This window comes from Neofelis nebulosa, chromosome X (genome assembly GCF_028018385.1).
Source record: "Neofelis nebulosa isolate mNeoNeb1 chromosome X, mNeoNeb1.pri, whole genome shotgun sequence".
Lineage (NCBI taxonomy): Eukaryota > Metazoa > Chordata > Mammalia > Carnivora > Felidae > Neofelis > Neofelis nebulosa.
This window is the reverse complement of record NC_080800.1, coordinates 116,146,639-116,160,172: the sequence shown is the minus strand read 5'-3', so window position 1 is coordinate 116,160,172 and position 13,534 is coordinate 116,146,639. Positions and strand designations below refer to the sequence as shown.

The 13,534-nt window shown below is 42.9% G+C and overlaps 1 long non-coding RNA gene across 4 annotated transcripts in view; it reads right to left on the bottom strand.

Annotated features, from left to right (window-relative positions):
- Positions 1–2,907: 2,907 nt before the first annotated feature.
- The window catches only part of LOC131501911 (uncharacterized), a 55,488-nt gene continuing 44,861 nt past the window's right edge, over positions 2,908–13,534 (bottom strand). For 2 of the 4 annotated variants that reach the window (XR_009256921.1, XR_009256923.1), the window contains exon 5: positions 2,908–7,924. This is a non-coding gene — a long non-coding RNA (uncharacterized LOC131501911). The remainder of the gene's footprint in view (positions 7,925–13,534) is intronic. The other 2 variants (XR_009256922.1, XR_009256924.1) reach the window with 2 other exon arrangements.

Below are 13,534 nucleotides of genomic sequence, written 5' to 3'. Positions count from 1 at the left end.
TTGTAACATTTAGAAGACCTGGCAATTGGAGATGTTGGAAGCTGTGAAGCTCAGAAAACCTGATGTCTATTAGAGATACTAGCGAATCAAAAGGCCTAATCTTAGAGATACTAGAAGGTCATGTTGAAAGATATTGGCAATGTTGAAAGACTTTCACATATGGACCTGATGTGACATTTAAAGACATATGATAAGGCTACTCTAGTAGTCTTTATAACTATGGCATCTCTCACTAAAAAGCAAAACACAGAGAAAGGACATCTTAGGAAGATGACAAAGAGGAAGCAGGGAAATTCAAGCGAAAGCAAGTAGTTTGAATGGGTTGGAACCTATTTTCATAGTCCCAGTGAACTAGCCTTGTATCGTTTGACAGGATGTGAATGAGGAATTTTCAAAGATGAAGGAATATCCAGCTTGGAGAACTACTTGACTTTAAATAGGAGTCAGCCAGCCAATGTTTTCTGTAAATAGCTAAGATTTTGCGGGCCGTATGGTTTCTATTGCAACTACTCAATTCTATCATTATAATGTAGCCATAGGCGATACATAAATGAGTGGGCATGGTTGTGTTGCAATAAAACTTTTATTTAAAAAAAATTTGGGCCAGTTTTGACCCAAAGGCCTTGGTTTGCCAGTTCCTGCTCTAGATGCCAAATCTAGGGTATAGTAAGTATATTAAGTACATCCCAGGCTAGCATTCACATGCAAAAGAGTGTGTCGAGCAATTTGAAGCCCGGTGGTAAATAAAGATACCATGTATGTGATGATGCTCAGGATAGGAGGCTAGCAAGAGCCTGAGAATGGAGTTTAGATCTCCACTTAATTATTCCAGGGGCACAACAAGAATATTTGTATTTAGAGCCAGAATTGAATGGGTAGCATTCAGGACCCCAGGCAAACGGGGCTGGGGTTCAGTGAGGATACCCTAACTCGATAGGCTGGAAGCTTAAAAAGAATATTAAAGAAGAAAGTCACTTTTACACACCGGGGTTATCCTTCCAGGACTAAGCACCATTCATCCAAAGAGAGGGAGTCCCCAGCCCAGGGCAGAGAGTAAGTGGCAAAGCCTTCACTCTGTGTCCCATATTCTTCTCATTAGGACACTGATCATGCCACCGCCAATTAATCAAGAGCCAAGTCTAGGTGTTTGTAATAATGGAGGAGAAGAGGAAGGAGACTACAGCTTTGAAGTCTCATCTCAGGCACTCTGGCTTCAGGTAATAAGTCTAATTTCTGCTCTTACCCACCAGAGCTTAAGCAACAAACGTTAAGAGATCAGGGTTGAGTTGTAAGCTGAAGATCTTTAGTACTTAGACAGGGCTGAGGAAGACACGGGTGATCACATACACTGTAGGAAAAATGAACACCGGCCAGCAAAACTGGTTACAATACGCTGGGACTGGGTCATGATTTAAAGGTTAAGTAGTGGAATATATAGACAATGGGCAGCCGCTGAAGATTTTTGAACAAGGAAGTACCAGCATCTGAATTGTACACGAGGAAAATTTGTCAAGCAGCCAAGTGCCGAAGACTACCAGACATAATATACCAGAACATCAAAGACTCCCAAGTTCAAACACTAAAAGAGTTGGGATGTGAGTCATGAAGCCACTATAATCATCCAGGCTAAGTGGTAATGGGGGCTTGAACTGAGGCAGTAACAGCTCTGTTACCCAACAGATCCAGCATTTGGATGATGATGAATACTCAGCATTCTGGAAAGCATGATGCTAAGTTTCTTGAATGCCATCACAGAATGCATGAAATAGCAAAGATGTTCAGAAGCGAGTTATGCGGAATTGTCCTCCCCTCGTAAGAGTACTTAGATATCCAATTTTCTCTCAAAGGCAGCTGAGCTAATAATATGGTGGTTTAAGCAAAGTAGGTCCTATAGAGCTTTATTGTTAGCTCCTATTAACACAGAGTGACTTAATTATCTTAAAAGTGGAACCAAGTGGATGGATTATTTTCTAGAGAATAGGAATATATCCATGTGAAAAAAGTCATTAAAAGTCATCCCTATATGAATAAATATCGTGCAAGGATAACCACTTGATAAATAAAGCACATATAAATGGAGCTGCAGTCAAGGGGTACCATAGGGGCAAAGGAATTATCATTTCAGGTATCTTTCACAAGCAAAGAAAAATATTGAAAATCAATTTTTATTCCTTCTCTCTTCTTAAAACCATCATGCATACCATTTTTGAAGGAAATTAGATAAAATATCAAAATATTAAAATCCTGCAAAAACATGAGTAAACTATCATCTTTAGTTCTATAATGCTTGTTATAATAATAATAATAGCAACAATTTATTGAGCGCTTACTATGTGCCAGGCACTGTACTAGGCATTTCATATAATCTCATAGCAATCCTATAATGGCAGGTATTTTTCGACCCCGTTTTACAGATTAGAAACTCAAGTCTGAAATGGTTAAAAAGCATGCCCACAGTCACATAGCTGGTAATTGGCAGGGACAGGATTGAAAGCAACTCTGGTCCCCAAACCTAGGCCCCACGCTGACTTGCCGCACCCCAATAGCTCAAGGGTGATCCTGCGGGGACCAAGCGCCACTCACGCAAAGAGAGGGAGTCCGCACCCCAGGCAGACAAGAAGCCAATGGCAAAGCCCTCATTTATCTATGTCCCGTGTTCTTCTCATCACGGCCTTCCTCATGCCCCTGCCAGGAAATCAGGAGTTAATTCTAGGTGTTTGCAAAAATGGGTTAATTATATCACGGGCTTTATGCAGTAATGCAAGAAAGATGAAGTGCAGTGTCTCAAGCACACTAGATTCCTATTTAATTTCCCAACGTTTGTTGTTTGCGCTAGTGAAATGTCCTATCTGGGCTTTCATCTATTTTCTATTTGATTTTATGGCTCCCAAGAACATATACACTCTGTTCATGCCACAATTTATTTCTGAATTCTTAGATAAACAACCATAGCACATTGACATCAAGACCATTAAAAGGTAACTCTATGTAAAGTTCAGTGATCAATATATTCCATGGCACAAACGTGCTTCGCACACTCTTCGGCTAGACACGCCGTAGAAGCCCTTTATTAGCATTCAGGTGGTGGCAGCTGTGTAATCCAAATGTGTGGTTTAAAGAGCCTTGTCTGCATTTTGAACGGAAAAGATTTTAAACAAACAAAGGGCTCTTTTTAAATGTAATACCAGTTTTCTAATATTCTCTACAAGTGTCATCAACCTGGGCTGCCCTTTCTCCCCACCTCCTTTTCCTTTTCTTTTCTTTTTCCAGTGGTTAAATATGTCTGTAAAGAAGGAAAGCTCCATGCATTTCATAATAGTGAACACAACAACTTACCTGAACCATTTGACAATGGTTCTTTTCACCCAAACTGTGCATACCATCTTCTAGAAGAAATTTCAGCTTGTCAATTTGGGGGACTATTCTTAATTTTAAAACAAGAAAGAGGAAACGCCCATTTGCATGGCAATGTTGGCATTCATTTCTATTTCTACTGTTTAGGTCTATACCAACTTTCAAATCCACCTGTGAGTTCTGCTGACTTGTTAAACTCAGCCATATTGAAATGTTCTAGATTTTACCGTCATCAATGAAACTTCTTAGATTATTTTAACTGGATATTGCATTAAACAAGAATTAGATTTATCTCAATTATTTTATTTCAAATGGCCTGGTCCCTAGACAAACATTTCCGCCTCTCAAGCCAAAGTCTAGGCATTTCTGTGACAACTAAACTGATATAATAGTTGGTTTCCCATTGCATTATTCTTATATTAGTGGTTCCTGCTCGATGCTGTTCAACTTAAATTTGATTTCTCTAATTCTGGTCAAATTTAAGAGAAATAAAATGGCAAGGCAGTAATCTCAAGAAATGGTAAAATTCTCAGGAAACCACATTCTCTAAAGGCACATGGAACCACTGATTATACTGGTAAAATAGTCACCGACTTAAAAATATTTACCTCTAGATATGATTAAGAATGTACCAGTTATCCATGGAAACCTGAAACAGTAACCATACAGAGTTCTCTGCTTTGGTTTATGAAAACGATAGATACAACATGTTAAGATGTTTTACTCATAATATCTATGCATTATTATTTTCCCCAAGCCCTGTAACTCAGGAAGAAAAATCACCATTAACACAAAGAAGAAACTCATAGGAAGTCCTCTCTGTCTTTCTTTTCAGGAAGTTGATGCCATGTTTGTTTCTCGTTTTTCCATGCCTAACTCTCTTTTCTGGAAGGCACTAAAACATAGTAAAACTTGAACCAGAAGCACGATTTTTAAAATAACAGGAACACGGTACAGTAATGCTGCTACTTACCTTGGTCTCTATGAAAGGGCTCAGGCACACTCACAACCAACCAGTGAGGTTGATGCACCTTTCTTGCAAGGTGCAGAGAGAGAGGGACCTTAGAGACCAAGTGGTCCTATTCTTTCACTTGACAGATAAGGGAAAAGTAGGGTGATTTGAATAAGACCATCCATTGAGTTAGTGGTGGAGCCGAAAGTTAGAATCAGGGTTTCCTAGCTGCTGGGCCCACTGCCATTTGTATTACATTTTCTATTAGAATTCTGTTCAGACTGAGAGCAGCAGTTAACAACCATGGCTGTATAAAACATCGGTTGAGGAGCTTTCAAAATACGCAGGTGCTGACCCCGTCCCTGATTCAGTACATCCAGGGGCAGGTCCCCGAAACCTGTATTTTTCAAAGCCCCCCAACGGGATTTTGATGTGTCGAGAACTACTGTAAGGCAAGGGAGTGAGCTCCTCTGGTACTGTGGCGGGCCGCTCGACCCACAGCACCTGAAAATGAGTTTTCAACCCTCACTTGCCTCTTTTGAACCTGTTGGGGAAAGCCTGATATCTCAACTGTACCTATGCAAGCAAGCCCTTTTAACTCTTGGATTTTCTTCCCTTTCCTCTGACCACTTCAAACTCAGATATAGGTAAGCTAGCATTCAAACCTTCAGCCGCCGAGGGTGGTGTGGATCATTGGATTTCTACCACCTTTCGGGAAGAAGTTGCGATATCCCTTTCCCAGAGGGTGTTTAAATATGCAAATCGCTGGGAAGACCAGATAGGACAACAGAGAGGATCAATGGAGATGAACTCTGGCAGCTTTTACTCCTTGAGTAGATACCACGAGTAAATCCCAGAATGCATTTTAAACGCACTGCCTTAAAGACTGACCAATGGCTACATCTACAACTGCTGGAAAACAAATTAACTGATACCAAACGAATGAGTCTAGATTCTTTCTGTCAACATGGCAAGTTAGGCTTAAGTAAGATTAAAATAAATGTCAGTATCAAGAGTACAAAATCAAGTTGTCCAACCACATAGAGTAACCCCCCTCCCTACGTATTAGAGTTGACTTCCTGGAACCCTCACTGTAGAGGAATCTGTGTCGGAGGGACTTATGAGCCTCGGGGGGAAATTGCAGCAGGGAAGTGGGTATTACGACAGCCCAGACACTTGGTCTGTTCGCTGAAATAAGACACTAAGTAAAGTGAATCTTGTTGGTATTTTACTAATTTCACATCAGTAATAGTGATGACTGGGCAACCGATTGCTGTTTCTCTCTGATCGCGAAGTCAGGACAATCATGCGTCAGCGAAAATGCTGGTCATCACAGTAGTGACAGGGAAAGAATCAAGACAATTGGGTTTTGTCTGGAGAGAAGTAAGCTCAACCTTCCGTTCTGCTTTCATCTTCCAGCACTTGGATCACATCATCATCAGAGCTGTTGGAGTCTGAATCCCAAGGCTCAACTATCTGTGTGTGGCCTTTCTGCCTGCTGTTTGTAGAATGGGTTTGAATGACATGGCCCGAAGGTCCAGCCTCTTCTTCCCTGTTGAAGCAAACAGAGACAAAGACTTATTGGCCTTCATTTGAAGGTTTCTTATTACTGCTTTATAGGGTTGTGGGTAATCGTTTAAATCTTGCCTTCAGGTCAACAAATATTCCATCGAAGGATCTCTTTCCTCTGAATCATCACAGCAATTTGACTTGTGGAACAGCTGCTCCTACATTCTTTGAGTTCTGGATGTTAACCTATGCTGACCTGTGGTATCAACTTTTGATGTGATCCCATCTCTGAAAAAGTTCTCAACTATCTTCTGAGGGTGAGAATCTAACACTTCAGCAAAATGTCACTTAAATCAATGTCTTCAAATCCTTCACCACCCAAATGTTTGCAGATGCTACAACCTTTGCAGTTTCGTCTACCACTGGGAGAAAACTTGCAGAGTCCATTACAACCTCATTCCCAAGTTTGTGCCAGGCTCCATTAAGGGTTGCCTGTGTTATTTCTCGCATTGATTCTTCCACTATTGTTAAAGCATTACAAATGGGGAAATTTTGTCAAGCTACTCTCCCAGTCAGTTCTGGTGTCTCTCTCATACGATCTGCAAGGTAATCAAATATATGCCAAGTACAGTACCTCACAAACAATTTTCAGCACTCCCAGATGCTTGGGTTGAAGGAGTGGAGTCGTACTGGGGGGTGGAGGTGACTGGAACACAAGGATCAGCATTTACTATCGCACTTTTGGCAGTAGGAGCAGGTGTCCAAAAGCAGCAACTTTGAATTCAAGGGTTTTTTTGTTTTTTGTTTTTTGTTTGTTTGTTTGTTTTTGGTTTAAATATTGTCTAACCTCAGGAATGAAGACTTCAAAAACTGGCCCCAAAAGAGTTTCTCAGTGATCCCTACTTTATGGTTTCCCTTCATGTAAACAGAAAAGTGTTTCTAGCATTCTCTTTTAAGAGGGCAAGGACTTCGCAATCTGTGAAGCAATGTGGGTTTAATCAATCACCAGAACCGTTGGAACAAAACAGAACTTTGAGCTTGTCCTTTCCAGGCTTGAAGCCTCTGGTCTTTTTCTCATCCTTTGCAAAAGGTGTGCAAGTAGGCATGTACTTCCTGAACAGGGCCATTTCGTCAGCACTGAAGAAATAGCCATTTCCCTCAATCCATTCCCTCAGGTGTTCAGGGTAGCCAGCAGCAGCCTCACGATCTGCTTCCTCTGCCGACCATTTCTTTTCAGACAGACCACAGCATTTCTTAAACCTAGCCAACCACCCTTTACTCACAGTGAATGTTGTAACCTTTTGTCCAGATGAAAATTGAAACTTGCGTTTTTGTGATGCTCGCTGGCAGATTACGCATACAGGAGGAGGCCTATGCAGCTCTCTCTGGGTTAGAAGCCACACGTGCACATCTTTTCCATGGTCTCTGTGTTGGCATCTCACGTTATGTATGATGTTCTCGATGATTCTAGTGTGCCCCTCGACTGATTGGCCCTAATAGCTTCTTATTTTTATTGTGCAAACCATAGATTTATTAATGCCAAAAAAAGGGGAAAAAGGGCCCTAGAGAGGTCTTGGTTTCACCATTATTGAGCATTTCGAGAACTTTCATTTCGTTTGCTGCAAACATCACTTTTCTTGCCCTCTTTGCTCTTCTAGCATCTGCGCTCTTGCTTTTCTGCTTGGGCGCCATTCCTACCCAGACTCAACGCAAATTTCTAATTAGTGACAGTTTTATATCACCGAGCAGTACATGACACTAATTCGTGATACGCACGAAGCAAATGACAACATTCACAAGACAAATAAAAACAGCAAAACGGCTTTTGTGTGACAACACGTGCGTGTGCTCAATGGCTGCAGAGGGGAAAACAGGCAGAAGAACAAGGGCAGAAGCAAGCGACCCGGGTGTCGGTCTCGTCACATGAGACAGTCAGCAGGATAACGTGATGGCGACGTGAACTTGCATGCTGTTCCAAAACTCTCAAAGGCGCAGAGTAGGCAAACTCCAGTTTTGTAGGAGAATGACTTGCAGTTGTGAAGGGATCGCGGAAGTCAGGAGTGAAGGTCAAGTCTGCCTGGCTGGGATGAGAAGCACAAATAGCACCAGCTAGGAGAGAGCAGACACAAAAATAGGAAATGAAGTCAGGAACAGAGGCAGATTGCCTAAGTAGCTTTTACATTAGCGAGGAGAACATGAACTTGGGATAATAATAATATATGCCAACCTGCCCTTACAGAGGCTGGACCAATTTGTATGCTTACCAACAGTGGAGGAGAGCCCTCTTCTCCCATATGTTCACCAACATGAAATATTACCAGTCTTTGTCATTTGCACCAAACAGAAGGTGAATAGCAAGGTATCTCAGTTTTGTTTTAATTTTCATTTCTTTAATCATCTTTCCATATGGAGAGCCATTTCTACTCCATCTTTAAATTGTCCGTTTATATCCTTTGCCCACTCAAAAATTTTTCTCCTACTGATTTGTAGGCACTATTAGCATATTAGAGAACTCTCCTTTTCTTTTTTGTTTTTTTAAAAGTTTATTTATTTTGAGAGAGAGAGTATGTGTGTGTGTGTGTGTGTGTGTGTGTGTGTGTGAGCAGAGGAGGGGCAGAGAGAGAGAGAGAGAGAGGGAGGGAGAAGCTCCAGCAGGCTCCAGACCGTCAGTACTCAGCCTGACACGGGGCTCAAACCCATGAACCATGAGGTCATGACCTGAGCCAAAATCAAGAGTCAGATGCTTAACCGGCTGAGCCACCCAGGCGCCCCTACGGAACTCTTATTTTAAACTCTATGCTGCAGACATTTTCTTTAAGCCTGCCATTTACTTTTTAATTTTGTCTTTTGCCATAAAGACGTTCAGATATTTATGTAATCAAACGTTTCATGCCTTCCTTTGAAAAGCCTTCGCCTCCCTAAGATGATAAAAATATGTTCACATATTTTCTTCCAATATTTTTATAGTTCTGTGGTATTATTTCAAGGTATTGAGGAAAGGAAGGATTCCTTCATGAATGATGGTGGAATGACTGACCATCCAGCTACAAGAGTGTCAGGCCTCTCTCGATGGCACTTCCCCTCTGTACGGGAGACAGGAGTTCTGGTGGACTCCGAGCCCCACGCTGATTCCCAGTTGATGGCTCAGCTTTCTCCGGAGGTCACTATAGCTCGAGGAGGGGAGAGTAATGAATACTTGATTACTCTGTATTTTTCTGGCTTAAGTTCTGTTCTGCTACTGGTCTATACTCCTGACTTCCGTCAGCTGAGGGACAGTACCAAGTTCTCAGATCTCTGATCTGCCAATAATCGCGTCACTCATAATTCACAGTCACTCACAGTTTGGGCACGACTGGAGGAATCTGGATATGAGTAGGCTGTCAGGTAGAATAGGTGACTGCCGTTGACTTTATTAGGTATAATAACGGAACCGCGGTAAGATAGGCGAATACTCACTTTTGAGGGTGGAGAACTGAAGCAAATACACATATAAACTAGTCACTTATTTTACCAAAAATGTTAATTGTTAAATCCAGGTGCTTGGCAAGTGGGCATTCACTTCACTACTTTATTTCTCTGTAGATTTGAACACTCTCATAATAAAAAGTGTGTGTGTGCCCATGCACATGTGTGCATGAGGTAATAATCTCGTATTTCATGGCTACATTTTAGGCACCATCACGTCTCTGTCAGTGACTTTTCAGGTTAAATACAAGATTAAGAATTACAACTAAAGAGAGGCGCCTGGGTGGCTCAGGTTAAGCGTCCGACTCCCGGTTTCAGCTCAGGTCACAATCTCATGGTCGTGGGATCAAGCCCCGTGTCAGGCTCTGCATTGACAGCACGGAGCCCGCTTGGGATTCTCTCCCTCTCTCCGCCACTCGTACTCTCTCTCAAAATTAAATAAACTTTTTAAAAAATACAACTAAAGAACAACTGATCACTGGAGGGGAATCACTTTAATGAAGTATTTTCCCCCCCGTTAAATCAATAGATTAAATACTAAGGCATCACACAGCCTGAATCCCAGTATCAATTTAAAGGTACGAGACCAATTTCCAGGTCTCCTTTTTCCCTACCAAACTGGAACAGAAGATTTATGGCAATTTTATCCAAAAGGAGATTATCTGAACCCGGGGACAGCTCAGCTTCATAATACTAATAGCAACTCTTTTCCACACCGTACAAGAGATGGAGATTTATGAAAGGAAATCAGGAGCAAACAAGAGGGTAAAAACCGATAACCCAGGGTAGGAAGACTGACTACTTATGTGCGTAACTGAATCACTGGGTAAAACTTCATTCGACCAACTTTCAAATGAGAAAATACATTTCTACCCACAAGATTCACTTTGGGTCAGCCTTTCACCCTGTGTTCTTTGACCTTTTGCTAAGGGACATGTCACTTTTGTAAGGCGCTGGCACCAGGCCAGTGTGAAGAATAAAGTCTCTGAAATAAACGTCCTCCGTCACCTTTCAGTTCTGCGAGTTGTGCAGAGCTTCGAGGTGGGTAGGGCGCTATTAAATAACGGTATAATCAAGTGTTCCTCTTCTCAAGGTATTATTCCAAAGTGCATTTATCTAAAGGGTTGAGAGCATACCATCATGCTTCCGGCCCTTGTGAGTCCAAGGAGGCCTGATATGCTGTCGAATGAGAAATAAAGCCCAATTGAGCTTTGAGTTGAGGCTCACGTCGCTCAAGTGCCCGAAAGGGCAGGAGCGTCTCAGGATGTTGTTTCTGTCAGCATTTCAACAACGGGGAAGAATAAAGGATTTCTAAAAGTGCCACACCCTGTGAGGATTTGAACAGCCAAACAGGATTGAGCTCCTTTGAAGCTTCTGTTATGAAGGGACATTTGGTCTCGGTGGGGGGGGGGGGGGGGGGGTGCTGCTTTCATACAAGCTGTGCAGAACTATCATCCTCCCCCTTCAAAAATCTTAAAACACACACACTCAAGTGGTGAACTCAAAAAGTACAGAGCCCCGGAAGCATTTCACCTTTTGAGTATAATACCCATAAATGGCAACCGAGGGGGAGATTTCCATGAGAAATCTTATTTTCTTCCAAAATTGATAAACTACCCACAACATGTTTACCAGGAGGATGAACCAAGCTGCCATGCAACTGACTTTTGAGACCGAAGAACCCTAAGAGAGCGTTTCAAAAGTAAACCCTTATGATAACAAGTTTCTGACATGCATTCTCCTCAGACGGCTCATGCTTGTCACGTACAAGGGCCACGTGGTACGAAGAATCCAGAAATGAACGGAGAAAAAAACCTTGATCTCAAGAAACTTAAGTGTTCCGGGGAAGGTGAAGATAACGCGCTATGAGGTAGAAAGTCACACATTCCCTAAGAGTTACAAACAATGTGTTATTGAGGCCTAATCCTGTTTTGTCCATTTCTACTTTATGTACCCTGCTTCGGGCCCTTCTCTTTCCTCATCTGAAGAAAGATGTGACTTCCTAAGTCGTCCGCCTGCCATTCAAACCTACTGACCGCACTGCCTCCAGAGTAACCTTTCTTTTTTTTTTTTTTTTTTGAAGTTTCTTTATTTTGAGGGGAGGAGCAGAGAGAGAGAGAGGGAGAGAGAGAGAGAATCCCAGGCAGGCTCCACACTGTCAGCACAGAGCCCGATGCGAGGCTCGAACACGTGAACCACGAGATCGCACCCTGAGCTGAGACCGGGAGTTGGGTGCTTAACCGACTGAGCCACCCAGGCGCCCCAGAGAGCAACGTTTCTAAAATAAGTGTCTAAGCCAGTGCTGCCGCCACTTGAAATCATTCCGTGAGTCTCCACGGCTTATGGAATAAAGTCCAACCTCCCTGTGTGTGGTGCTGTCTGCCTACTTTCCCGGGCTTATCTTTCACTGCCTCTCCGTTTCTGCCTCTGTAATCTCCTTGGTAGCCATTAAGGGGCTATTTCAATCACCCGGATTTCCTTAACCTTCAACGCTAGGTCAAGAACCGCCTCTCCCAGGAAGCTTTCCCTGATCTCTCCGGCTGTGTCTGAAGCACCGGCTGGCTCTGAAGTAGGGACCGGAGCTCTCAGAGCCTCCTTCCCCAATTTACTCCGATTGCAGCATTGATGACATTGCACCGTGCTGCCATCTGGTTCCCTGTGTGCGTCATCATCTGTGGTTGCCTTGCAACACAGGCAAAAGTCAGTATTTGAATCGGACTTTGAAGAATGGGTAGGATCTCCAGCACGTGGAGAAGAGAGCAAGCGAGTGGGAAGTAAGAGGCAGGAAAACGCTGGGGAAAATTAGACGAGGTTGAAAGACAGGGTAGCCAAAGTGGATGGTAGAACACAGCGTTGAAAGTCTGTTGAGGCAAGTCATGGAGGGCCTCAGATGGCAGATTTCTTTTGTGAGATGGAGTTAACATTTAACTGTCTCCGTATTAACGAAAGGCTTTGTTTGCAATAAATAAAAAATTAAGGAGATGTTTAGGATGAAGCAGACCTGTTCTTCTTCGTTACTACGTCTCAGCACACACATCCCCACAAGAAAAAGACCTATTTGTGTCCTAAATAATTTATGTGCACCGTGCTGATGTTTATTATCACGTCGCTATTTTGTTCTCGCTATTTTCATGTTTGATAACGACAGTTAGGAAACATCTTCACTTTCCTTCCACGGCTTGATGGGTCATTAATCAAATAGACATCCACAAGTTATTAATAATAATCTATTTTTCACATTAATGTTCCATGGAAAATCACGCATATTTCTTACTGGAGCCAAGTATTTTTTATAGCTCTGAAAATTCTCCCCACCCCCAAAAAATCAAATGGAGTCCATGTGGCAACAGTGCCCTCTGCTGGCTACAGCGTGGAACAGCTACACCGAGACAGGGAAGAAACGCCAACACCCATATGCGGTGCGCCCCCGCAGGACAAGGTTCCCCCCCATGCCTGCCCTTTCTCAATTTCTTCCCCTTTTGTATTAAGCAGAATGTTGACTTAATAGCTCCTCAAAGTAAGCAAGCTCGTCTTAACAGGCCAGGAATCTGGCAAGTGATGGGACAAATTCCCCCTTTTCCCTGATCTTTTGAGGGACTGGACACACCCAAAGCTTCGAAAGATTTCTTTTCTTTTTCTTGTCTTTTAGGAAAAGGCACATAAATGTGAACAATAGTTTCCTGATCTCTTTCATTTGCTCTTCCCCTTTACCTCATTTTCACCGGCCTGGGTGAGACGAAAGGGAGCATTTAGTTCGGGAACCCAGTAAGGAACCCGGCAGTCACCGACCTAGTGGCCAGCCACGTCCCAACCTGAAATACAACTGGGCCGTCCCCTAGGCCCGGGCTACACGTGCCATCTGTCTCTCAGCCATAATGACAGCAAACCACACGAGCTCGGCAGAAACTGGTTCTGAGGGATAATGACAACTGAAAGCCACTTTGAGCCAGCGCCCAGCACTGTGTCTGGTTACCGGCTGAGAAGAGTTATATGAGGTATGACAAGGGAGATGCACTGTAAATTATGGAGTGTCATCGTCATTCACGGTGCCTGCATCATTGCAAATTCAGACTGAATCGCAATACCAGGAAAGGCTCCTGGCAGGCTTGAGCCGAACAAGGCGGCCCGGAGCATAGAAGCATCCCTCTTTCTGCAAATTAATTTCAAAAGCGCTTCCCAGTTACTCATGGTTCCTTCAAAACACATATATTCAACCCAATTCCGCATGGGTTCCTAAGCCCTGATTAAGGGAGC